The 25,400-nt window shown below is 38.0% G+C and overlaps 1 protein-coding gene and 1 pseudogene across 1 annotated transcript in view; both read left to right on the forward strand.

The window, feature by feature from the left end:
- The first annotated feature begins 9,639 nt into the window (after nt 1-9,639).
- On the forward strand, nt 9,640-12,452 carry LOC131776856 (protein FAM133-like; annotated as a pseudogene).
- A 1,996-nt stretch (nt 12,453-14,448) lies between these two features.
- LOC136276919 (tetratricopeptide repeat protein 28-like) overlaps nt 14,449-25,400 on the forward strand; it is a 133,152-nt gene continuing 122,200 nt past the window's right edge. The window contains exons 1-4 of the mRNA XM_066166230.1: nt 14,449-16,000; nt 16,494-16,757; nt 17,029-17,127; nt 17,292-19,229. The gene's annotated coding sequence lies outside the window, so the exon portion shown is untranslated. The remainder of the gene's footprint in view (nt 16,001-16,493; nt 16,758-17,028; nt 17,128-17,291; nt 19,230-25,400) is intronic.

Below are 25,400 nucleotides of genomic sequence, written 5' to 3' on the forward strand. Positions count from 1 at the left end.
GATTAGATTGTTTACTTATTATATCAGTGCAATAAACTAACATTTGAATGTCAAACAGTGATTAACTTTTCGAGGATTTGTACCCAGATTGGTAAAGTTAGTTTCTGCCGATCAGAATTTGATTTATCTGGAGTTAAATGACAGATTTTAGTCGTAATGGCCAGGATTTAGTCTTGGTATTAGATAATTTTCTGAGATTTCTCCTTTAATTTTGAATGCGATAAATTGTATTTTTTTTACAAGCAGAACGATACATTTTAAGTATATTGTTGAAACTAATCGTCCAAAGGCAAAACGATAAGTTTTATTTTATAATTTTAGTTATGGCTTACAAAGCATTGAAGGAAGCTCAGAATGAGTTGGAAAGTTGGAACCAAATGATTTTATTTAGTTTCCCCGATTAGATTGTTTACCTATTATCTAAGTACAATAAACTAACATTTAAATGTCAAACAATGAAACAAGTCGCTTGATATTTTGTTAGAATGGAAGAGGAAATCAATAACAAAGGAAGGAAAATTTCTGCATCAACCTGCATAAGCCATTTCTTGTCGTTTGAAGTAGTATTCACTTAATAACTTTTGCCCATTTCTTTGAATAAGTTTACTGAATGAGAGATAAAATTCGATATTTTCTGACCCTATATCTGCTAATATCGATTATTGGCAACCGTTTCCTAGGATGTCACGCGACGCACTTTAGCACGTTATGTGACAGATATGATGTTTTGTCACATCTTTTCGTTTGGAGTAGAGAGCGCAACCATGTCTTATTCGCTCAACCTCTTCCCATTTCCTTGGATAGAGTTATCAAATGAGATATAAACTTCGATGTTTTCAGATTTTATATCTGCCAGTTTCATTGGCAGCCGTTCCTCAGGATGTCACGCGACGCGTTTTTGTGTGGGATTTCCCACACTTAGTCAAGGCCCGCGAAATTTATTTCTTTATTTCTTTCTTTCTTTATTTATTTGTCCACGAGAGAGAAGTGCTTGTCACGTGGTTTCTATTTGCCTTCAGTGAGCCGTGAAGACTGGATTCCAGTCAGCGTTTTTTCATTGTGTATTGTACGGCGGCCATTTCTCTTCTCAGTCGTTGGGTTTTGGAGAACTCATTCGGAATTTCATATTTGTTTCTTGGGGATTTTCGTTTCCAAGGTAAGGATAAGTCATTTCATATTTTTACGGGTTCTTTGCGTGCTTTAACTTTTCAATTTTGTTGTGGGAGCTTCACGATTAAGCTCTCACGAAAGGCGATTACGTTTGTACACCTGGTTTGTGTTCTTTCTTTCATAATCTGAGGCGTTTGTTTCGTTATTTCTTCAGGTGTCTATAACAGAAGATTTTTTCACGTAAGCCAACACGCTGAAACGCGGCTTGTGTTCAGTGAAGGTTGCACAGGAGCTTTTACGTTTTCACAAGCCAACATTTATCGGCTTGGACCTTCGGTGCGGGTTGTGCCAGATTGAAAGGAGTCATTGTACTCTCGCAAGCCAACATTTGTCGGCTTGAATGTATTTGTGCGGGTTGCGCTTCAAAGAGTCTCAGGGTGTCTCAAAGTGTCTCACGAGTGTCTCAAAATGTCTCACGAGTGTCTCAAAGTGTCGCAAACTGAAAGAAACTATTGTTTGCCTTGAACTGTCAAGAGTGTTATCTATTTTAATAAACTGAGTTTCTAGTTAGTTGGATTGTTGTTGTTGCTCGCTCAAGCACACAAGTAAATATGGGGATCTCCATTGACCAATTCCGTTCAAGGATTGGATCTCATGAAGATTTACATCCTGATTTAAGTGAAAACTATGACCTCTCTGATGATCTCAACATTCCATCAACATCGCTGAATAATGAACCACTGATATTGAATGAATTACCTGATTTCGATTTTCGTCAAATGGTCCAGACACCTGTAAAGAGAAAAAAGAATTTTTTATCACATTTTACATCAGATTAAAACCTCAGAAACCCCTTTCTACTGCTTCCTCCGTGGAGGGGCTGGTGTTGGCAAATCACATTTAACAAAAGATTTGTATCAGGCAGTGCTTAAGTATTATAACACTAGAGCTGGTGATGATTTTCATCAGATCAAAGTTATACTATTAGCTCCAACTGGTAAAGCTTAAGGGTAACACTCTTCATAGCACTCTGGCCATTCCTGCCAATCAATCACTGAGACATTACAAACAGCTTGATTCAAGTAGACTAAACACTGAGAAGTCAATTGATTTTTGTTGATGAAATCTCAATGGTAGGAAATGGTAATGGTAATTTGCAATACAGCTAAACAATAGGCTTAAAGATATAAAAGGCTGTAGAGAGGATATTGGAGGTGTGAGCATAATTGCTATTGGTGACTTATTCCAATTAGAATCTGTTATGGATGCTTATATTTTCAAAGACCTCAAAAATGTAGATTTATGCTGTTCTTTCTCCCAGTTTATGGCATAAACACTTTAAAATGTTTGAACTTAATGAAATCATGGGTCAAAAAGACAGCAAATTGTTTGTGGAATTACTTAATAGGTTGCATAAAGGTAAACACACAGTAGCTGACATTGCAAAACTTAAAGAGAGCTATACAAGAAGACATCAACAACCCAATAGATGCACCTCACTTATTTATACAGAATGCTAAAGTAGATGAATTTAATCAAAGGGCCCATAATGCAGCCACAGGAAACAAATTCACAATAAATGCTCTAGATAGTGTTATTGGAGCTATCTCTCCAGAGCTAAGAAACAAAATACTAAGACAAATACCCAATGATCCAAGAAAAACAAAACAGTTAGCCTCAACCCTTTGTCTTGCTGAGGGTGAAAGAACACACCTTGTCATGAATGTATGAACTGAAGATGGCATGACAAATGGTGCTGGAAATGTTGTTAAACTAGTTCAGTTACATCAACAAACCAAACCATCTGGTATTGTATGGGTACAATTTGACCACTCAGATGTAGGTCAGAAAACAAGGCATGAAAAAAGACATTTGTATGTACAAGGAATTGAACACACATGGACCCCAGTAAACCCTGTGACTACACAGTTTGCGGTAGGTAGAAACAGAACAGCACAAGTTGTTAGAAAATAATTTCCACTGCGTCCCGCAGCAGCAAAAACAATTCACAGGTCACAAGGTGATACTGACAGTAGAATTGTCGTGGATTTTAGTACCAGAAATACTATTCCACACATACATTATGTGGGACTCAGTAGAGTGACTGCTATAGAAGGCCTATATATTTCTGATTTGTGTGAAAGCAAGATTGCTGTTAATCCAGATGGAGAGATTAAGAACAACTGCAAAACTTAAGCTTTGCATCTCCCCTCTCCATGACATAACATTTTCCCTTCTTAAACTGTGTTATCTTAATGTAAGGTCTCTTCACAAACACATAGAAGATATACGTAAAGAATTAATTTATCTAAGTGTTGATATCAATATTTTCACAGAAACAAGATTTAATTCTCAAGATAATAATGACATGTATGACATTGCTGGTTATGTTCTCTTCCGTAATGATAACCCTAATTCCAGCAATGGATCAAGGTCTTATGGTGGTACAGCTGTGTACAGTAAAATCCCATACTTACCTGGATACCCCTATTGTCACAATATACATGGTGTTGAAATAACAGTAATTAAGTTAGCAAGTCTTTAGGATTGAATAATCATAGGGATATATCACTCCCCAAACGTGCCTGTAAGACAACTTTATGAAGCAATAACTGAGGTATTAAATAACATTTCACCAGACAACAATAACATTACTGGAGACTTTAATATAAATTGGCTTGTTGAAACAGACAGAAGACCTTTGTATAATTTACTACTGAGGGATAACCATTACAAACAGTTCATATCAACTTATACAACTGACAACAACACAGTAATTGATCATATATATACAAATATATCTAACATTGATATACAAGCAGATGTTTTAGCACAGATCATAAAGCTGTTTGGGCCTCATTTCACGGTGTCCTCTAACAAATTACTTTATCATGATGTACATTGTTTTTAAGTTAAGAGAGTAACAAAAGAAAGCAGTAAATAGTTATGAAAAGAGTTGTTTCCCTATTTTCAGAGGAATTTGTTATGAGAAACTCGCAAAACTATTAATAAGGAAATGCTGCTTATTCATTTGGTACCAGAACAGGCCTTTTAAAATTAAGTTTGAAGTCATCTTTCTAAGAGTTGTCCAGTTTAACAACCATTTACAAAAGACAAAAATAAACTACATAACACACAGTCTTGAAATTTCAAGGCAGCTCCTTTAGCATCTTGGCTAATTTCTAACTGCAACCTTTATTGACAACCCTGCATTAAACAATTATTCCACAGTTAAGTTTGCAACCCCTCCTGAAATACTCCAGGATACCAAAAAAAACAACAACAAGCAAACAAACATATTAGTGAAGTGAGCAAACAACCACATGCGTGACTTTCACGTAATCTAAAAATTCGTGATTGCAGCATTCCCACGTGCGTAACGTGCTTGTAACTTATGGGAAACACACGTATGTTACACCAAAAAAACCCACGTGTAGCAGAAGAGGCCGATTACTCGCAATTTCTCGTAGTTTTGAATTTCCCTTTTGTTTTTCAGAACACCCATATACCTGTACTTTTTTACACCGATGCGATAGAAATTAATTGGAAAAGCATTCCTTGAAATAGGAAGTCGTCCTGTATTTTCAGCGAAAAAGATCGTCAAGTGATCAAAACAACACCGGCCAGATTATAGTCACGTGCTCGGCAACGACTTCTTGAAAGCGATCCTCTTTCATTCTTACCATCAAAACAGTCACGTTTGCATAGAAGAATAACAAAACGAAACGATTACAACGGAAAGACCCAAATTGGCGTAGAAAGAAATAATGCTGCAAATCACCATTTTTTTATGTCATGGGTACATGTTTCCGTGGGAATTTCTGTGTCAACAGCTTGCTGTCACTCACAAAGTCTTCGTGATTCTCGCTGGTCCTCGTTATGTTTATCGCATGGACGATTCGAAGACCCTTCAAATTTGGTTTTTAAGTTGATCATAGCACTAATCTGAAACATTTGAAGTCCATTTCAATATAGTAAATGTCGAAACAGGCGTGTAAAGACAATAAATATCGCAACGATCAGTGCAATCATAAGAGCGCCAGGACTTTGGACTTACTTCTTCGGAAGGATAGATCTCGAGTTCGAAGCCGACTAATTACGACTAATTACGAAGAGTCCACGCTAATTTGCATATCGCAGAGCACCCACAAGAACTCGTTTCTACGCTATCGTGTATCCACGAGTTAAACAGTAGTAGCAGAAATTTTTTCAATTTTTTTTCAATGAGTGTTACGAAAATATTTACTGCTCCAAGTATTTCCAGTATTGCCGTATAAACAAATAAATAGCCTAAGCCACCAAGAGGTAATTTATTTGTTGAAGACGATTACCAAACGTTCAAAAACACGCCAAAAAGCTTCCAGGGAGGGAGGGAAAGGCATATTGCTTGATAAAAGTATAAGTTAATACCCCAGATCTCTCCTGTGAATCTGTATTTGTTCAAATAATTCCCGCACAAAAATTACTATTCAGGCTGTCGATTCCAGGCCTAATGTCACCCCTGTAGTACAGTTGACTCACGGTGAGCGACAGGTTTGCTTCCGCTCAAAAACCCCTTGCAGACACTTTGTCAATGAAATCCCACACAAGTACGCATTGCGGACCTATTTTTTAAGCATGTAAAGCGACATGATGTTTACTCATATATCGTTGAAGAGGCAAGAAAAAAGAAATTACCTTTCACTTTATAGAAAGCGTCTTCATCATGGGAGGTACCCTCGGTGTGGTTCCTCGAGTGTAAAAAATATTGATGATTTCTTAATCCACGATTGCAAACTTAACTAAAACAGCCTGTTACAAAAAACCGAAACTTTCTTTAAACTGAGAAGGGCCGACCGAGGATAACTTTTCACGGCTAACGGCTAAAGTTGTGGCCATTTTTCTGCTACGGTTAACCCAGACTAACACAAAATAACACATTGGAAATATTTTTAAGGTCAATTTTTTTTCTACAACTAAGGGTTCAAATTTTTCAATATTTACGCCTAACAGCTAGTTTTTTGACCGATATACGGCTACCGGTTAACCCCATGGAGACTCTCGACTGGGTGACATGCAAGATGTGAAATAAAAACGGTTTTAGAAGGTGGCAACTCGAATATAGAGTGCTGGTTTTTGAGGAGTGAGGAAAACCGGAAAAAACAAGCCATGGAAAAATCTTGGAGGTAAGGATCAACCTGGTAGAGACGGTCATAGGAAGAGCGTTGTCGCTACGCATTCCTCCTAAGTTTCAACTGAGATGCTTGATGAAGTTAACGCGAGATATTCACCGATGTGAAGGCGAGCAAGGATAAATTTCCTTCCCCCTTTAAAGACCTTGTACCAGATCCGAAAAGTCAGTAAGCCCTGATATTTTGACTTCACCCCAGATCTAAAAAACCGCGACAACTTAGATGTTTTAGTAGGAGTTCGCTGCTGACGATAGCATATATTACAATCATTTACGAAAAAGAGCTATGGGAGGGGGGAGGGGTGGGTCAAGGTTCCCTTTATCCACCCGGGCTGGGAGTGTGAATAGCTACGTGTTTTCAAGGGTAGCATCACAGGTGGGGTTCTCAAGAATCTTAGAGCTACGATTTTAGAAGGTAAAGATAAGAATTTTCCTGAAGAATTGCTGGACTTAATAGGCTTTTTTCGTCTGCTTAGACTTTCTCTTCGTGCTCCAGAGCCCTACTCCATCTAACCATCTTACAGCAGTTTTGAGAATTTAACACACAGGTGAATAGTGCTTTTTGCGTGGGCTGTTGGTTTGGTGTTTATCGCCTGTGCGAGTATCAACCCGGGAATCGGCTTTCCAACTCTAGCTTGAAAAGAAACATTTACACACGTAGCAGTTTTTAGTATATACCACATTGGTGAATAGAGCTCTTCACGTCGGCTGGTCGGCTAATTCGGAATGAATAGTCGAACCTGTATTAAGCGGCTGACTGTTAAATTCGCGAATTTTGTGGTCATCCTTGACTCAGTCCCATCGGCCTGTTCGGGTTGTACGGAACGGTCACTTAGGGCGGAACCGCTCTAATAAAACGACGAATTGTCTGTGAAGTAAAATTTATTCCATGTTTGTCTCCTAAAATAAATGTTAGTATTTAGACTTCAAATGTCCTCAACGCATTGCAGATTATCTTTCTTCTTAGGACCACTGTATCTGACAAATATTATGCAAGAAAATTACGCAAATCATTTGCTGGGTAATTACCAAGAGGTCTAACTGCTAGAATTCTAATCTATTGTTCTGTTTTTACGCTGCATCATCATTTTGTTGAAGTTATTCGATACATTTTTGAGCGATTTTTTAAAATAAACTTAACATTAAAATGATAAATTATGGTTTAAAATGTTGTTTTCTTGTCTTTTGTTGTTAACCTGTATTAAATGGTGATAACAATCAGTTACGGGTTTAAAACGGTTGCTCGATTGTACCGTCTTCGTAAATTTGCGATATAATGAAATGGTTAGTTAAAAGACAAAAAGACGAGTTCCCTGATGTCATTACCCTCTGGAGTGAAGGCCGGTATTTTTGCAAGTTCCCGCCGAGATTCCCATGGGACACTTGTTGGGATCTCTCTCGGGGTGCCAGTGAGGAGAGTTCTACCAGCTTGCCACTGGGATCCTCGCCCGGATAAAAACTAGCGAACAAAACTGAATGAAATCCAGTTTCGCTGGCAGTCCCACCAATCCAATATTTCACTCCCACCTCACTTTCCACTTCCGCTAATTTTTTTCCGAGAAAGATCAGAGGTCTGCACGATGTTGGAGTTCGCTAACTGTACCAAGCTGTTAGACAAGGGAGACTGAAATTGAAGCACACTCAGTTTTCATTGGTTGATTGGAAAATGGCAGATAGTTTAGCGAACAAAAACTTTGCAGGAGTATTTACAATGCTGTCGACATCGTCATGAAAGCACTTCAGTAAAAAATTAAAAAGTTAATACATGATAATGCAGGCAAAGGCAGGATCAAGCTGTCTGGCACAGACACCCCAGCTTTCAACCCACATTCCCCTCACTTTCAGTCATAAATTCAAGTGTGAAGTGAAAAAGAAAACTGCACTTTATTTCCAGAAAGTAAAAAAAATTTAAAAATTAAAAAAAAAAAAAAAAAAGAAAATTAATAATAAAAAGTTAAAAGAATTCCTCATACAATTTCAAAAGAAATAACTAAACAAGGCCTACTCTAATTTAAGACACGGAACAGAACGAAAAGGAAGATCTGTAATTTTAGAAAGAGAGATTTTCAGTTTGCAAAACAAGAATCCGTGAGAGGGTCTATTAGAAACCTCAAAAAAAAATCATCCACAACCGCAAAACCGCAAAAACAACAACAACAACAACAACAACAATTCGTTAAAAACCGAAAACCGCATGCAAAACCGTCAAAACATATAAATGTTGACATTCCAGTTCTCAAAACCTTAATCGATCCGATACAGTGTTGACAGGTAGAGCACACAGAGGTTTCGCGGCTATTCGAGATCAGTGGAGGCGCATAATGACTGCTTGGATCGAAGAGAAACCGGAATGCAAGTAGGAAAATCCGAAAACCACATCAGAGATCAAATCCGAAACCCATTAGACAAGTATTTTTGACGAAAACCGAAAACCAAATGCCAAAGAACAGAAAATCCGTCAACCGCAATGAACACGCAATCCGAACTGAACCGAAATTCTTTGGTACCAAAACCGATCTTGAAAAAATATCGAAAATTGTAATGCCCCCCTTAAGGATGAAACAGTCAGTTCAGTCCACAAATCACACAAATGATGACACAACAACCATTATTATCGCTGAAACCTCCACGAAAACTTTTTTATTCTTACTAGTTTTGAATCAGAAACATGCTGCAAAACAACTTTAATCACGCGATATTTTTTCAGGGAAGGTGTCATGTCACGCAATCGAATTATTCATCGACTACGAACATCGATGCTTGACACCTTGTAAATTGCACAGCTGCAGCCTCACGGAATTTTATGTTGAATTATAGATTTGTATATTTTGGCTAAATGGCACAGTCCTTCCTTTAAACACAGAAGAGGATTTGATATCTTTGCGAACGTAGTGAAGATTCAGCAAAGAATACTACAGAGATGTTCATATTTTTTTCTATAGAGTCATTTTATATTACATGAAATTGTTTTTGAATGACAGCTTATACAATCTCAAATAACTTTCTGCAAATTTCATGTTGCGAGTTTGAATATCTTTCAATAAACAAACGATATACCTCAAGGAGAAGACAGCGTAACGAAAGAACCAAATCGGAGAACGAGCGTGCGCGAATCTAGAGCGCAGTCATTCATGAAAATATCGACATCCACAACAGAGTACGTACCCCTGACGTCAAAGCAATCTAGTGGGGAAACTGCAAGCGGTTCAACCTCCTTCGTCTGACAGCTCCTTTCATTTGGTTCCGTGAATTTGAATTAAATTGTGGTTATCCTTTCTCGGAAAATTAGCGGAAGAGAACTAGCAGGAGTCTGGAAGCTAGCTAAGTTGGTAACCGCTGACTGAAGTACAGGAGAGTTTCAAAGATGGCGCGAAATGCCGTAGAGAGATGTGAATACATCACTATACTAAAATGGTTTGTTAGTCGATTTAGTTTTCAGCGTTAGTCTTTAAACCGGTGTAATAATTATAAATACATATTTTTCCACAGGATATTCGATCGTTCTTCAGCCCTGCTGGAAAGACAGCGAAGCAAGGCGCTTCGAAAGTAGAAAATAAACGCGGCAAAGATTCTACAGCGAAGTCATCATCGAAACAAGATGTAGGAAAGAGCCGAACGAAAACCAAGGTAAGTAATGGATAATGTAGTACTTGAGAGAGAGAGTTATTTGTGGTATCGGGGAATTTGACTTCAGAGATGACGGAGAAAAGATCTGCCCATATCACAGCCCTTGTCTGACTGAATCGATAATCATGAGTGTCTACATACTCGGATGCAATTCACATTCCCATCTATCTTCTCCCGGGGGGGGGGGACACCTTATTTCTCCAAAATTGGTATTTATTGCCATACGTGGCAAAATTTTCTTTGTCATGAATCTTTAATTTTGCACATGGTGGGTAATTTTACAAAATGTTTTAACCAAGAGTTTCATTCCACAACATATATCTAACCCAAGGTATATTTCTGGACTGGAATGTGAGAAATGGTGTGGTACTTTGTGTTAACTAACTTTGTAAGTATAATTTTCAATAGTCAGTCAGAGTATGTCAGGGTAGCTGAGTGAGGCTGATAAGTTACAATGTTTTGCCTTTTTTCTTTTTTACCCTAAACAGGGTTGTAAAATGAAGCAATTTTGTATTCATCCTTTAACTCCTAAGATCTGTTTGCTAATTCTCCCTTCTAATTGCTACACATTTCCTTGTACATTTGTTATAGGAATTTGTTCCTAGATCAAGATAACTTTTTTCCTCACCCTTTGTTGGACTTTGTATGTATAGTCTGGGGAGAAGTTACATGTTAATCACATCTTGGAGTTTAAGGGTTAAACAGTATGATGTGATACACTGCCACCTAAATTTCACTCAAGTTCAAAATATTTTGGACATTAGCATTCCCTAAAAATTTTTTCAAACTGCAGCTTACTAAGTTTGCAGAGCAGCTGCAGTATGTAATACTGATGCTTATTTTACGATTTTGACAAGTACTGGTTAATTTTCATTTATTTAGACTAAAGGGAAAATGAAATTGTTGATTAACTTGAAAGTGATTGAAAAAGAAACCTGGAGACTTCACCTACCCAAGACTGTTTTTTCCACAAGCCTGGTGTCTTTTTTTGATTTTCTGAGGTCAAAGGAAATGTTTTGTAAGAAAGTTGTGCTGCAAGGGACAACACCCCCCCTTGATGTTATCCAATTCTGTTTGGTCTTTGTTGTTATTATCAGGTCCAAAGAAACATAATAATCTCACATTTTTGTGAATATGTTATTGTTTATTTGCTGGGCAGGGTTTATCAAGAAGTGAAGATAATGACATTGCCCAGAAACAAAAACCAAAAGAAAATCAGAAGAGGAAGAAGAAAGGAAAAAAAATTTTGACTCAGGTAATGTTTTAGGATGAACATGAACAGTTCCAAAGGGAGCAGATGTTGAGACTCTACACAAACTGTTATACCTCTGTTTTTGTTTTAATGGTTTCAATGTGCATGTAAGAGAGGTAGTTGTGCTTTACAGCGTCCTTGTCAATTCTGAGTGCAATTTGCATTATTACAAAAACATGGTGTAAAAAGATTCACATAATGATATGTACAGCATCACAATGATGTCCTGACCCTATTTCCAAATTAATCTTACATCTCTGTTAGATTCCAATGAAGATCCTCTTCCTCTAAAAATCAGGTATGTGGTTTGTTTTTTCAATCTTGTTCCATTTTATACAGTTGTAATTGACCTCTTTGACCCTAATATCAGCCCTGAATCAAGAGTCAAGGAAATGATCACCAACTATAGAAACTCTTGATTATTAAACAAATTCTCCTTGTCAGCAGCTTAGAAAATGCATAGAGAACAGTATGGTGAATATGCATACTGATGTCAGGTTGTATTCAGTACCTGGTTCTCTTTCATGCACTTTCAGAAAATCCACATCAGTAAAGGAGGAGGAGATTTCAAAAGCTAAGAAAAGTAGAAGAGCAATCAGCTTGGACTCAGGTAAGGAAATTATATGTCTACTTATTGAGGGTACCCTATACTTTTAGGTGAAAGGTGATTGGGAGATTTTATCTTTACGGGAGTCATGATTTTATCTTTTATTTATTTTTGTTATTTTTTAATTTTTTATAGGATTAACAGCGTTATTAACAGGTTAGAAAGAGTGAAAATATGAATTTGGTTTAATGTTTTAATTTTTTGGTTTTATTTATCTTCAAAACGTGATGGTCTTGAATTTCATGTGAATGTGAGAGAATTTTGGATATTTTTCACAGTGCATGAAAAGGCTAAATATTTTTATGCGACTGAGTTCTACAAAAGGGTTTAGGGGACTCTTCTTATTGATGAAGTGGGACTGGGAGGGCTGCATACGGAGATATTTACTGTGAGGTGAGCTTGAGGTAAGATGAGGTTGGGTTTTTTTTACATCATGTGACCTTTAACCTTGTTCATATATTAGGTTACCAAAGAAAACAAAGCCATCCACTTCATCTAGGCTTGGGCACATTTACCATTAGACCACTCTGCCATGAATAGGATTTTAATATTATAGCACTTGAGTTATATATTTTGATGTTGTTTCTACAGATGAGGAAGAAGTTGTGCCCAGGAAATTAAAATAGTCTGCTAAACAGACAGAAAATACAGCTTCTAAAGAGGTCCAGCAGGTTAAGGAGAGGTAACATCCATCATTCTCTTTCATTGTGTTTGATATTTTAGTACCAAACCATGGTGTTCATCTAGAACATAAGATATTGCTCTGGAGAATCATCTACATATAACTTCTTCTCAAATTATCCAGCTAAATTTTGTTTGTTTGTTTGTTTTTTCCTCTCTTCCATCAGGCATTGAGAATGTTAGATCTGTCATAGGACACTGCTCTTATGCTGATACATTTAACCCTGTGACCCCTAACAGTGACCAGCATCTAATTTCTCCTTACAATATCATCCCTGAATCAAACATTAGGGTCATGAGAATAAAGGAAATGATCACCAACTAAGCTCTTGTTTGTTAAACAAATTCTCCTTGTCAGCACCTTAGGAAATGTACAGAGAACAGTATGGAGAATATGCATACTGAGTTTCAGTTGTTAAGGGTTGAAAACAAAAAAACAAACAACAGCAACATGATAATGTTACATAGTCATCAAGAGTGAATTTTTTGTTGTGTTACTGAAATAATTAACACATGGATTGTTATTCTTGCTTCAGTCCAGTCAAACCTTAAGAGAAAAAAGCAACTTCTGCTTTTGATTTCTTTGGTTCTACTCCAGTTCAAAGGGAATCCAGTGTCTTTCACTATCAACATTCCTATTTGGGTCAACTCTTGCCTCATTAGGACAACTCTCAGCTGTTAGAATGTTTGATATACATGCAATTTTTGTTCCCTTCAAATTTTATCCGTGGACTTTTCAGGAAGTACCAAAGACAACTCCTGCTTGCAAACTGGCTGCCAAAGCTGCCATAGTTCCAGAAACTCCAGCTCAAGGCTCAAAACCAAGTCCAAAGAAAATTGTTACTCCAAAAAAGGATAATAAAGATGTTGGTATTAGGAAACTCCAATCAAAGGAACACCAAAGGTGTCAAAATCAGAGAAAGTGATTGAAATTCCACCCTCACTGGAAAAGAAAAAATCTAGCTACCGTAGTTTTGTGGCGAGAGATGGTCCTAGGGCACTTGGTTCAAAGGAAATCCCTCAGGTAGGTTTCAAAGCCCAAGATCTGATTGTTAATTCTCCCCTTTTGCTGTAAATTACAATTTGCTGTACATTTTCCTGTAAATTAATAACGAGAATTTGTTGTTAGATCATAATAACAACTTATAAGTTTTTGTGTTGTCATGAACTGTTTGCTGGATAATGTGTTGGATATTCTAGGGAGAAGTTACATGTTAATTTCTTCTGGTCGTTTAATTATTGTTATCTCTCAAAGCTCTTAACGGTTTGTTTCCCATCCTTTCACATTTTAATAAGAGATGCAAGACAAATATCTACTGAGTTTTTTACTTTTTGCCACATAACTTTTCAGTTTGGACAGTATTAATAATAATAATAATAATTAAGAGGCCTTTTAAGGGAGGAATTAATTATTTTTCTGCACATCTTGAATCATGCATGCACTTGATTTAATTTTAGGAAGCAGAAAACTGTTTGGGTGGACTGACATTTCTTATTATGGGAATACTTGAAAGTATTGAGAGAGAGGAGGCTGCTGGTTTGATTCACAGATGTGGTGGAAAAGTTACCCAATCAGTGAACAAGAAAACAAGTTATGTCGTTGTGGGATGAAATACTGGGGAGAGTAAACTTTCTAAGGTACATTGTAATGCACAGCTCAAACAGCAAGAAAAAGAAGAAGCACTGTGAAAACAAATATATAAGTTGCACCTTTTTCCCTAAATTTCTGTAACAAATCCAGGGTGTGGCTCACTGCAAAAAAACCTGGGAAACTTGCCACAAATTTGAATAAATTAACACAATTCATTGACAGTTTGCAAGTCTGTATAACAAACTAACAAGAACTAAAGAAGTTACCAGGCTAGAAATCAATTCTTTTTTTGCCAGGTTGTTGGTTTCTAAAAGAGTTTTTTTTTTTCATAAGCATAAGCCTATATAAATATAGGCTTATGCTTATAAAAAAAAAAAACTCTTTTAGAAGAAGCTGGCGGCTTGAATGTTTGCCAAAATTATCAAGTCGAGCTCTCCGCTCGTCAACTCGAGACAGTTATTCAGATTAAACATCACCGCTACCTCTTTAATTTCTGTAGAACACGGCCCTCCTTTGGAACCACGCGAACAACCACAGCCATTGCGCAGAAATTTTTTCACTTTTTCGATTATTTCGTTCGGAGTTTCCTCTCATTCTATCATATCAAAGTCTGCCATGGCTTGTTTGTCACTTTCGTGAAATACGCGCGTGCAAAAGCATTTGTTGTTGTGACGCGTGCTTTGCTTTATGAAGGAGGACCTATTGTGAAAAAGCAATTTATGAGTGACCCACAGAATTAGCGAGCTTTATTTGAAACATGTGAAGGAAACCGAGGAGGGAGATAATTTTGCGTCGATTTGTTCCCCTGGACGTATCTGAATAAAAGTTATATCAGTGTTTACGGAATAGTTCGTAGAATGAAGCGATTAGCTTCATTTTAACCGCGCGACAGATAGCAGAGGCAAAACGCGAGTCCGCGGTATATCAAGTCTTCTCAAAAGAAACAATTACAGAAATACTACAGCTTGTGTGACAAAAGGTCGAAGGCGAAAAAAATCACAACTCGGGTCGCAGTGGGTGTACTTTACTGTAATTAAGTAATTAGTGGAAAACTGCTTAACCCGGGTTCCACCGGACGTATCTGAATAAAATTTATATCAATGTTTACAGAATAGTCCGTAGTATAAAGCGATTAGCTTTTTTTAAGCGCGCTACATAAAGCAGAGGTTAAATGCGAGTCCGCGGCATATCAAATCTCCACAAAAGAAACAATAACAAAAATTCTACAGCTAGTGTGACAAAAGATCAGTGACGGAAAAAAAATCGCAAGTCAAATCGCTGTGGGCGTACCCTACCGTAATTAAAGCAAGAGAATTGTGAATTGACGCATTCATACGCAAATGATCAAATCATTGAAAATCCGTCTATTCAATTTGCTGTGTATAAAAGGGTGTTCACTATATTACGGCCTTCAACAAGCGAAACGGTTTTATCTTAGTCTACGCACGTGTCGCAAACTCGGTAAACATGTCTCTCAGGCAACTGTGCAAAGAAACTAGTAAACAGCCGTCAAAAGTGTTACTGTATTTTCCACAAGAAAGGACTACTGGTATCGCCCCTTCAAGGTTGATTTTGGGTAAAAGCTTCGAATACAAAGAAGGGAGCATGGTGACAGTCAACTGGGAGGGCAAGAAGATACAAGCAGAGATTATAGCTGTGGGTGGTAAGTCTTACAACCTTTCCTTCTGATAATTCTTCGCTAGACAAATAAAGATTCTGTTCAGTCATTTTTTTCATGGGCTCTTCACACATCTGCATTTATTACTGCGCGAACTTACCCTCATTGTGTCCTTGGTTACAGATAACGAAGAGATTCTCAATCAAAAAGACATTGAGTGGTCATCCAAGTTCATTTCTGCAACTGAACCCGATCCAATTTCCAATCAGTCCAAACTACCAGTCGAAAAACAGGAAGAAAGCCTGCAGCCACGGAAAACTCAAGTCAATTCAAGTATTCATAAGGTTGGTCGTGTTGATTTCGGAAAAAAAAAATTCCTCTTGTTAACGACACCATGTAATTGTCCATTAAGTAATAGAGAACTTGGGCTGAATCAAATCGAATTATATTTCACGCATTGAATTGATTTGAGCTGTGTAAGGAGTTATAGACGTTTCATCAACGTTCAGTTCGCAGACTACTTTACACGTACTTTGAACTGTTACGTAAGCTTAATGTGGTACGTAATAAAACTTGAGTGCGAGACGGTTACATTCTCAACAGAAGATTAAGAACGTAACAAGTGCATGCAGAAATTTGTACTGAATTGAAATTTAACATTATACCGGTTACGTTTGTGAGGCATTCATGACAGTTGAAATTACTCCTTCCGAGGTTGATTGTAGTCCTAGTCAATTGTATGAATCTGAGTCGTCATAAAATGCCTACGATGTTTTCTTTTTCGGGGGTCTTACATTTGGTATTTCGTTGTGTTCATGAAGATGCTTTTATTCTTAGGAAAGTTCAGTGACTTGTGGGGATCCATATAGTGCGTTTCTGGCTGAGCAGAAAAAGAGAGAGGTTGAATGGGCTACTAATCGAGCCAACAAGAAAGCGAAATGCACGGCGACCACAGAAAAAGATTTGGAGGCCGTAAACCAGCAGTTAGCCGCCAAGGAGGCTGAATGTAAAACCCTGAAGGGACAACTCGACAACATTCAGCTTGTCAATGTCTCTGTTGTGGAAGCTGTGCATAATAAAGTACAGGAAAGCGTCTGCAAGGTAAGCACATTGATCAATGTTAATCTGAATTTTCAAAAATGGATGAAGATACATTGCAAGAATACCATTGTCTCATTTTCTATTTTAAAGATGTCAATATAACTGAGGTTATGATTGCGAATTGCATGTAAGTGTTATTTTGATAGGTTCTTCCAATTTCCCTTATCACACCAAAATTTTAGAATTATTTTTAACTGGTGGCGAGTAAGCAGGCTTAAGTGTTAGTATCTTATAAGTACCTATGGAACTAACGCAAATTACATTTCTACAGATGACGGAGACATTACAGGACACACTGTCTGCAATGGAGGATAACATGTCCCTTCGACTAAACAAGATTGAGCAACGTCTGGATTCGTTAGAGAAAGTGGTAAGTAGTTGCTTTTTTTTATATAATTTGCGTAAGCTTTTCGTAAAATGGACTTGTTAGGAAAACCGCACTAGGATACTGAGCATCTTTGAACCGGAACCGGAAATAGATCCTGTTTGGTGTCGTTGGTCCGAAACTAACGAGTGAATATCCCTACTTTCTAGTTCAGTGATCCAGGAGTAAATTGTGGTCCAGTTCCTCAGACCGGTAACTTGCAAACCATCGACCACGAGGCTTTTTGGCATTCCTCAGCGATGACCCGATGGAAGTGTTCGAACCAGTGCCTTCAACTCCACCAGCACCAACTACTTCGCAAACACCGGCACTCCAGCCATCAACCCTCGAGGACGACATAGTCGGTGAAGACGTCATACGATCGTTGGTGACGCCCAGCAAATCGAAAGGGGTGCGAGACGTCTTGGAAAAGGAAAAAGAGAGGCACCGGTGCGCTCTGAAACTTTTGCCTTTCTTCTATACCTCGGAAGAGCTGAGTAACAGCAATACTGACGGCACCCACGATAAACAGCAACTAGATGTTACAAAACTTCAGGCGTTGAGGGTGCTAGTGTTTAGCCGTTTCCAATTGAAGCTGCCACGGAGAAAGAAAAAGTGTGGAAATCCATCAAAAGTAAAATTAACTCGAAGTGTCGCCTTAGCAAACATGTACATAAGCTTGCTCGTTCCTCGTAATGTAAATAAAGTTGAACTGACGTTATGTTGTCTAGCATATATCGGGGTGTGTTTCAGCCGCAGTGAGCTGGGTTGGTATATTTCGCAGACCCCCAGTCGATGGACTGCTAAATCGGCTAATCTCTTTCTGTTTATATCATCTTGATTCATCTTTCTTGGTTTTATTGACAATCATTTTAACGGCCCCGCTTGGTGCGTGACACCGATTCGACTTTTTATTTGCAATGGAACTTCATTGCGTTATTTGACCTTGAAACGTCTCGGCTTCAGACAAGGTGGCGGCATTGCATCTGCAAATTTTTTCGCGAAACTTACGAACAGGAAAAAATGAAGTTCATTTTCAATAATTATAAGAATAAACAAAGGAGAAGATTATGAGTTTCTCGCGGTAGCCGTTCAGGATATTCGGTAGCGAAACTATTCTCAGTAAATTGCGCTTATTTCATGAATGTCACACGAAAGTGGTAGTAATTAACCCAGAAATAAAATGCGCAAGTACATGCTAGTTATTACTTTTCAAATTATCATGCTCAATATCTTCGCTTTAAAGGATAATTATCCGTTGTCACTCTGAAAGTTTTTTCGCAGAAGATCTCGCCGGCTCAACCACAGCCGTTAAACATTAATTTTTAGCTCATCGTTTGTCGATTTTGGTCAACCGTTTCTCGGTTTAAGCTATCCGTTTTTGGACTTTGGTCAACTGTTTAACGTTTCGGGCTGACCGTTTTTATTTTTGGTCAACCGTTTAACAGTGTGAGCCATCCGTTTTTGAACTTTGGTCAACCGTTTAACGTTTCGTGCTATCCGTTTTTATTTTTGGTCAACCGTTTGAAGGTCTAAGCTATCCGTTTTTGGACTTTGGTCAACCATTTAAATTTTTTGCCATCCGTTTAAGCGGTTATGGCATCCGTTTAAACGCTCGAGTTAGCCGTTTACTATCCGTTTACAACCGTTTTTCGAGACCGTTTAACGGAAAAGCGTTAGTGTCCGTTTTCCCATGGAGGGTCACATTTCTTTCAGTGGAGGGCATCAAATGTTTCTTTGTTGAGAGACCTTTTAACTGGTTTAAGGTCATATTTGCTAGCTTGAGCAGCTAAACATCACTTGACAAGAAACCTATGGTTTCTTTGTTGTTGTTTTTTTGACTTGGGTGCTTATCTGTTAGGTTAAGCAATGTGGAACATCAGAAATAGATGAAAACGGTCTGTTTGAGCTTGTCAGAACAAAACCAGGCAATGAGATCAGCTATGAACCACCAAGTGTGGAGAAGAAGACAAAGAGGGAGAAAGCTGAACCAGTGGAGTCCCTCAGCTAGGGAAAAGATCAGTTTGAAGGTGATTTGTTACAACTGAGTGAAAGATCTGTGTCATCTCCAACAACACAAACACCATCATCATCACCTGCACTGAAAGGTGGGTGTTTCAAACCTTTCCAACAATTAGCAAAAGAGCATGAACTCACAGAAAATGTAATTCCCCCTTCAGCTGTATGCTTTAAATTTCCTCACCAGTGAGTATCCTACACGTATTGTGCAGTGATCATACTTTGTGCATCCAGGTGCATGACTTTGTATAAGTTACTGATGACATAAATACATGTAAATAACAATGAAATTTCGTAGGAGCCATAGGCTAGTGTGCTGCTGATACCATAATTTGTTAATCCTCATTTAACGTCTTCCATCTACTTGTATCTATCTATGGGTTTGTCCATTTTTCCATTCTGTCATCTGTCCATCTAAAGGGGGTAAGGTTTTTAAGAAACTGTGGTGCTGCATTGGTGGGGAGTTTAACAAGATAATGTGTTTTTATCAACTGAGTTGATAATTTAGATTGGCCTTCCTAAATACTTTCCAAAGCTAAAGTTTCAAGCATTAGCCATCCACTCTGAGGAAGAGCTTAAGCTTGAAACATCAGCATTAGAAACTCTTTTTGGTGGCAAATTTACAGTATCACTCAGTTTGTCTGTCTGTCTGCTCTTTTGTGTGTGTACATTTATCCAATTACTGTCTTTCTGTCACTCACTCTGCTCTTTCCTTCTGTCCATTCACCATTCACACCTCAGTTTTACCACTACCCTAAAGTCCACCTTTGAGTTCATCTGTTGGTTCATGTATCTGTTCTTCCACCTGTAGACTTGTTTGTGTCACTTAAACTGAGTTACAAGACAGTATAGTTTTTGTTTAATCCTTTACACCCTAACATCAGTATGCATATTCTCCATACTGTTCTCTATGCATTTCCTAATGTGCTGGCAAGGAGAATTTGTTGAACAATCAAGAGGTTCTTCAGTTGATGATCATTTGCTGTATTCTCATAACCTAAATGTTTGATTCAGGACTGATATTGAAAGAAGAAATTAGATGTTAGTCAGTCTCAGGGATTAAAGGGTTCATCTACATAAGATTTTGATAGTAAAGGTCATTTTGTTTTTGTGCAGGAGAACCAAGTGTGTTATGGGTAGACAAATATCGGCCTCGTGCAATGAAGCAGATTATTGGTCAGCAGGGTGATAAGAGCAACATGAGAAAGCTGATGAACTGGCTGAGAGACTGGGGAAAAAATTGAAAGAACTCAGCCTCTAAATGTGAGTACAAGTGTATTTGATTTTCAAGATGCTTTTCCCTCACGAGTGATTTAAAAAACGGACAACCGCGAAGCGGGAGTCCGATTTGTTAATCACGAGTTAATCTACTCTTAATCAAAACTATAACAAAATTCTCGAACGTGATTGGTTATCACCAGCCCGATTTGAGCACTAATGGGACAGTGTACGCGTCATGTTTGTAATTGGACAGTGTAATAGGACAGTTAAAGGGACAGTTAACACGTCATACCTTTGTTAGTGGACAGAACGCATCATGAGCACGCGCTGTTGTCTCGCATTTCGCTGAGTTAACTGTTGATATTTTTATGAAAACGTAAAACCGATGTCTAGTTTCTTTCTTAAATTTTGTCATAGTTTTGATTAATTGGTAACAGGACTTCGTGTCGTCAAATTCTGTCTGTAATCATTCTGGGGATTATCAAATCGGACTCACGCTTCGCGCTCGTCCGATTTTGTTTATCATTCGTATGATTATAGACCGAACTGGACTCCACTCGGTCGTATTACGTGTATTAATCAGACAGAATTGGATGACACGAAGTCCTTTTACCAATTGTAAAAACAACAATTAAACGAGAGACAACAGCGCGCGCACATGACGCGTTCTGTCCACTAACAAAGGCATGACGTGTTAACTGTTGCTTTAACTGTCCTATTACACTGTCCAATTACAAGCATGACGCGTACACTGTCCTATTAGTGCTCAAATTGGGCTGTTGATAACCAATCACGTTCGAGAATTTTGTTATAGTTTAGATTAGGGTTATAATCGGATATGGGAGAGGGAAACCTTGTCTAGAGGGGAGTAAGCAATTGTCCTAGTCACCTGATGCTACTGAAATTAACATAAGCAAAGGCAAGGTTAGACCTGTGGCTCTTGTGCTGACTTTACCTTTAACCCTTTATCTCACATGAGTGACCAAGACAGGATTTCTCCTTACAATATCAATACAATATCAATCAGATAAGTTGTGAGAGTAAATGTTTTGGATATATTTTCGATTGAGAAGACCCAAAAATTCACCACTATTTGTATTCCAACAGACTGAAATTTCCCAATCTTCGAGAATTCCACGTCATTCAGTCGAACAAAGAGAAAAGAGAGGAAGGACGTGCTCAACCTCTGAGAGATCTCATGGCCACAAAATATCAGCCTGGAGATTCTTCAACGCACAGCGTGCGTTTCTCTGAGTTGTGTTTCATTGAGCACAGTTTTCTTAGTTATTAGTGAACCATGCGTTTACTTCTGGGTTTGCCTTAGTGAAGATAATATCCAGATGAGAGAGGTACACGTCAACAATTACAATTATGAGGATGAATTAGAATTTTTCATCCAGCTACTGAACAAAACTGCTCTTCAGGAGATCGGTGCAAGAGATGATGTTACAATCGAAAATCCTCCGCTTGATTCGCCGACAGAAGAGGAAGTGGCCAATGATGTGGTCCGAGTTGATGTGAGGCACTCCCAATAAAGCGCTTTAAAGAAGCTGCATGACATCATAGTTACTCCTATTGCTGATCTGATCGAAGGCAACTAGCTAACATTCCTTCCTGAGAGGCCATTTTACCTTTTATCTTTTGCAGCGTTGCAGGACTCGGATTCATCGTATCTAAGTGATTCTTTCAGAATTCGTGTACTTCCCTCTCTGACGACGTTGCAAGTAATTCATGATTGTCCAGCTGACTTTCTCATGAAGACTGGTGCATTGCTTGTTGGCGACCCATGTTTCATAGGTATCATCTATCAGGGAAGACGTTTGGTGCAACTTCCAGGAGCAAGGAAAGAAGTGGAGACGATCGGACGTATCCTTAATGTTTCCCCCCCTCAATGGAGAAATGTACTCATTGGTGACGACGTCAACCTGGATTTCAAGGATATTAAGAGGCTGGAGTAAGTAAATATTCTGTTTATACCTTCTATTCAATGCAAAGTTACCTTAAATCATAATTATAGCTTTTGTATGAGCACTGATACTTGCGTGTTATTTTCCTTTCATTTGGGTCACGAATTGGATGATGCAGTACAATCAAGTGGACACGTTTACGATGATAACATTCTCGTTTGGAAACATGATAGGAGTAGAATAGCAAATTTCTTTTAAAACAATCCTGTTGTGCAATGTATCGTTTCATGTGCTAAGAAATATTTCATGGCAACTCAACTATCCTACCTAAACTTAGAATCTTTTATTTTTCAGTTAACGCAGTGAGCATTGGATTCCCAGGGAGTTTTCGGATACATAAAAACGCTGATACGCAGAAACCAGTTACTACCGATGAAATCTTTTTCAAGAGTCTTCTTTTTAAAGCAGGATGAATCAAAAGACGGCTAAAGTCAAGTTTAACAAGAGAACGGATTTCCTTTGATTCAAAAGTTGACTTTTTGCTTGTCTAAACTGCTTTTACGACCTTCATCTTTGATATCCTGCTGAAACTGTTGTTTTTCTCATATGTCTTGAAATTATCGTGACTAGCTATGTAAAAAATTATTTTTAATATAAGTATTATCTACTAAGCGAATTTTGGCGTTGCATTGACGTCGAAGTTGAAACGTCTTGAAAATGTTTCCCAGAGTTTTTTCAGACTTTTTCTTAATTGTTTTTTTCTCATGGTTGATGTAAAGTTGTTACAGCCATGTGCGTGTGTGGAGAATTTCCATGGAAATTGGAAAATAATCAGTTGTCCGATTGCTCGATTATCTTAGTTTATGTAAGATGGAAATTGTGATTAAATTTTCGACGATTTTTACCCAGTCATTGGTACTTAAAGTTAGTTTCTGCCGATCAGAATTTGGTTTATCTGGACTTAAAATTACAGATTTTGGCCGTAATGGCTAGGATTTAGTCTTGGTATTTGTTAATATTCTGAGATTTCTCCTTTAATTTTGAATGCGATGAATTGTGTTACTTTTTTACAAGAAGAATGATGCATTTCAAGTATATTGTTTGAATTAGTCGTCCGAAGGCAAAACGAGAAGTTTTATTCTAATTTTAGTTACTGGCCTACAAAGCGTTGAGAGAAACCCAGAACGAGCTAGAAAATTGGAGCCAAATGATTTTATTTAGTTTCTTCGATTAGACTGTTTACCTATTATCTAAGTACAATAAACTCACATATGAATGTCAAACAATGAAACAAGTCGCTTGGTATTTTGTTCGAGTGGAAGAGGAAATCAATAAAAAAGGGAAGAAAATTTCTGCATCAACCTGCGTAAGCCATTTCTTGTCGTTTGAAGTAGTGAGTGCGGCTATGTCTTGTTCGCTTGATAACATTTGCCCATTTCTTTCAATAGGTTTATTGAATGAGAGATAAACTTCGATATTTTTTGACTCTATAACTGCTAATATTGATCATTGGCAGCCATTGCTTAGGATGTCACGCGACGCACATCTTAAGCACGTTATGTGACAGGATGTTTTGTCACATCTTGTCGTTAGAAGCAGTGAGCGCATCTATGTCTCATTCGCTCAACCTCTTCCCATTTTCTTGGATAAAGTTATCAAATGAGATATAAACTTCGATATTTTCAGATTTTATATCTGTTAGCTTCATTGGTAGCCGTTCCTTAGGTTGTCACGCGACGCGCTTCTTTAGCATGTAAAGCGACATGATATTTTGTCATATATCGTTGAAGAGGCAAGAAAAAAGAAATTACCTTTGGCTTTGGAAGATGGTGCTTTATTCTGTTTATAGAAAGCGTCCTCATCATGGGAGGTATCTTAGGTCGGTGTGGTTTCTCGAGTGTAGGAAATATTGATGTAATTTTTTTCCACGATTGCCCACCATCCAAACTTAATTGAAACAGCGTGTGACAAAAAAAAAAAAAAAAAGGGGCCGACATTTTCTTAAAACTGAGGAGAGGCCGCATTAGAAGAACTTTTTACGGGTAACTGTTAAATTGTGGCCATTTTTTCAACTACGGTTAACCCAAAATAACACATTGAAAGGAAAGATTTTAACGGTTATAATTTGTCAATCGTTACGCTTAACGGCCACATTTTTGGCTGATTCACTGCTAACAGCGAACCCTACTAAGACCCTCGACTAGGCGACCGGCAAGATATGAAATAAAAAACGGTTCCTAGCCGTGACTCTCCTACGCAACCCATCTCTCAAATGTACCAAAGAAAATGAAGTAATATATAGAATTCATCATCGTTTACAGAGAAATCGACTTACAAAAAAGTCATCTTCGCTCGCAAACGCTACCATTTGCCTCTCTATGCCATGCAATCAATTGTATCACGCCTTTTACACAATTTTTTGACGAAATAAAGTTCATTTGAACTGCGAATGAAAAACAAGAAAATGAATAATTCACCCAAGTTGACTGCATTTGAAGCTAGGAAGTACAGAAATAAAGCTTGAAAAAATCCAGGCCTCGGCAGTTTCGATTCCATGCCTCCCCAATACTCACTGTACTACCAACTGAGCTACTAAGCCAACAGCTACCAATGGGAGGCATAAGTTAGAATCCCGTGGAGAGCTGAATTCTTTTCGGGCTCTTTTTCTGCAATTCCTTAAATTGCAGTCCACTTGCGAGGGTGATTTCTTTGCTTACCTGCTACAAAGAAGTAATAAAACTACTCACTTTTAAAAGCTTAAGACCTGTAAAATAATTTTATCATATTTCTGTAACCAGTCTCTTAAAGAAATAACAGAAATAACTAGTCCTGTAAAGAGGAATCAGTCAGTTTGATATCGATAGATACAAGAGAATATCAGTTAATTGTCTCTTGGTTAGGGACCATTCGCATAAGGGAAGGGAGCAGAAAAACCGATGAGATTTCGCCCTTCTCTACCCCTGTAAGGAATTTTTATCAGCTATGCGATTTGCTTCATTTTCAGGAGCTACACATATGTGGAGAGCATGCATCCAAGCTGTCAAAGTTGTGATGTGCACTTGTATTTGAAGAAAACTACGTAGATCTCTCTTTTCGAACTGCTAGATTCCTCTTAGCTCTTGGCTTTTATTT

Source organism: Pocillopora verrucosa, chromosome 5, assembly GCF_036669915.1.
Source record: "Pocillopora verrucosa isolate sample1 chromosome 5, ASM3666991v2, whole genome shotgun sequence".
Taxonomy (NCBI): domain Eukaryota; kingdom Metazoa; phylum Cnidaria; class Anthozoa; order Scleractinia; family Pocilloporidae; genus Pocillopora; species Pocillopora verrucosa.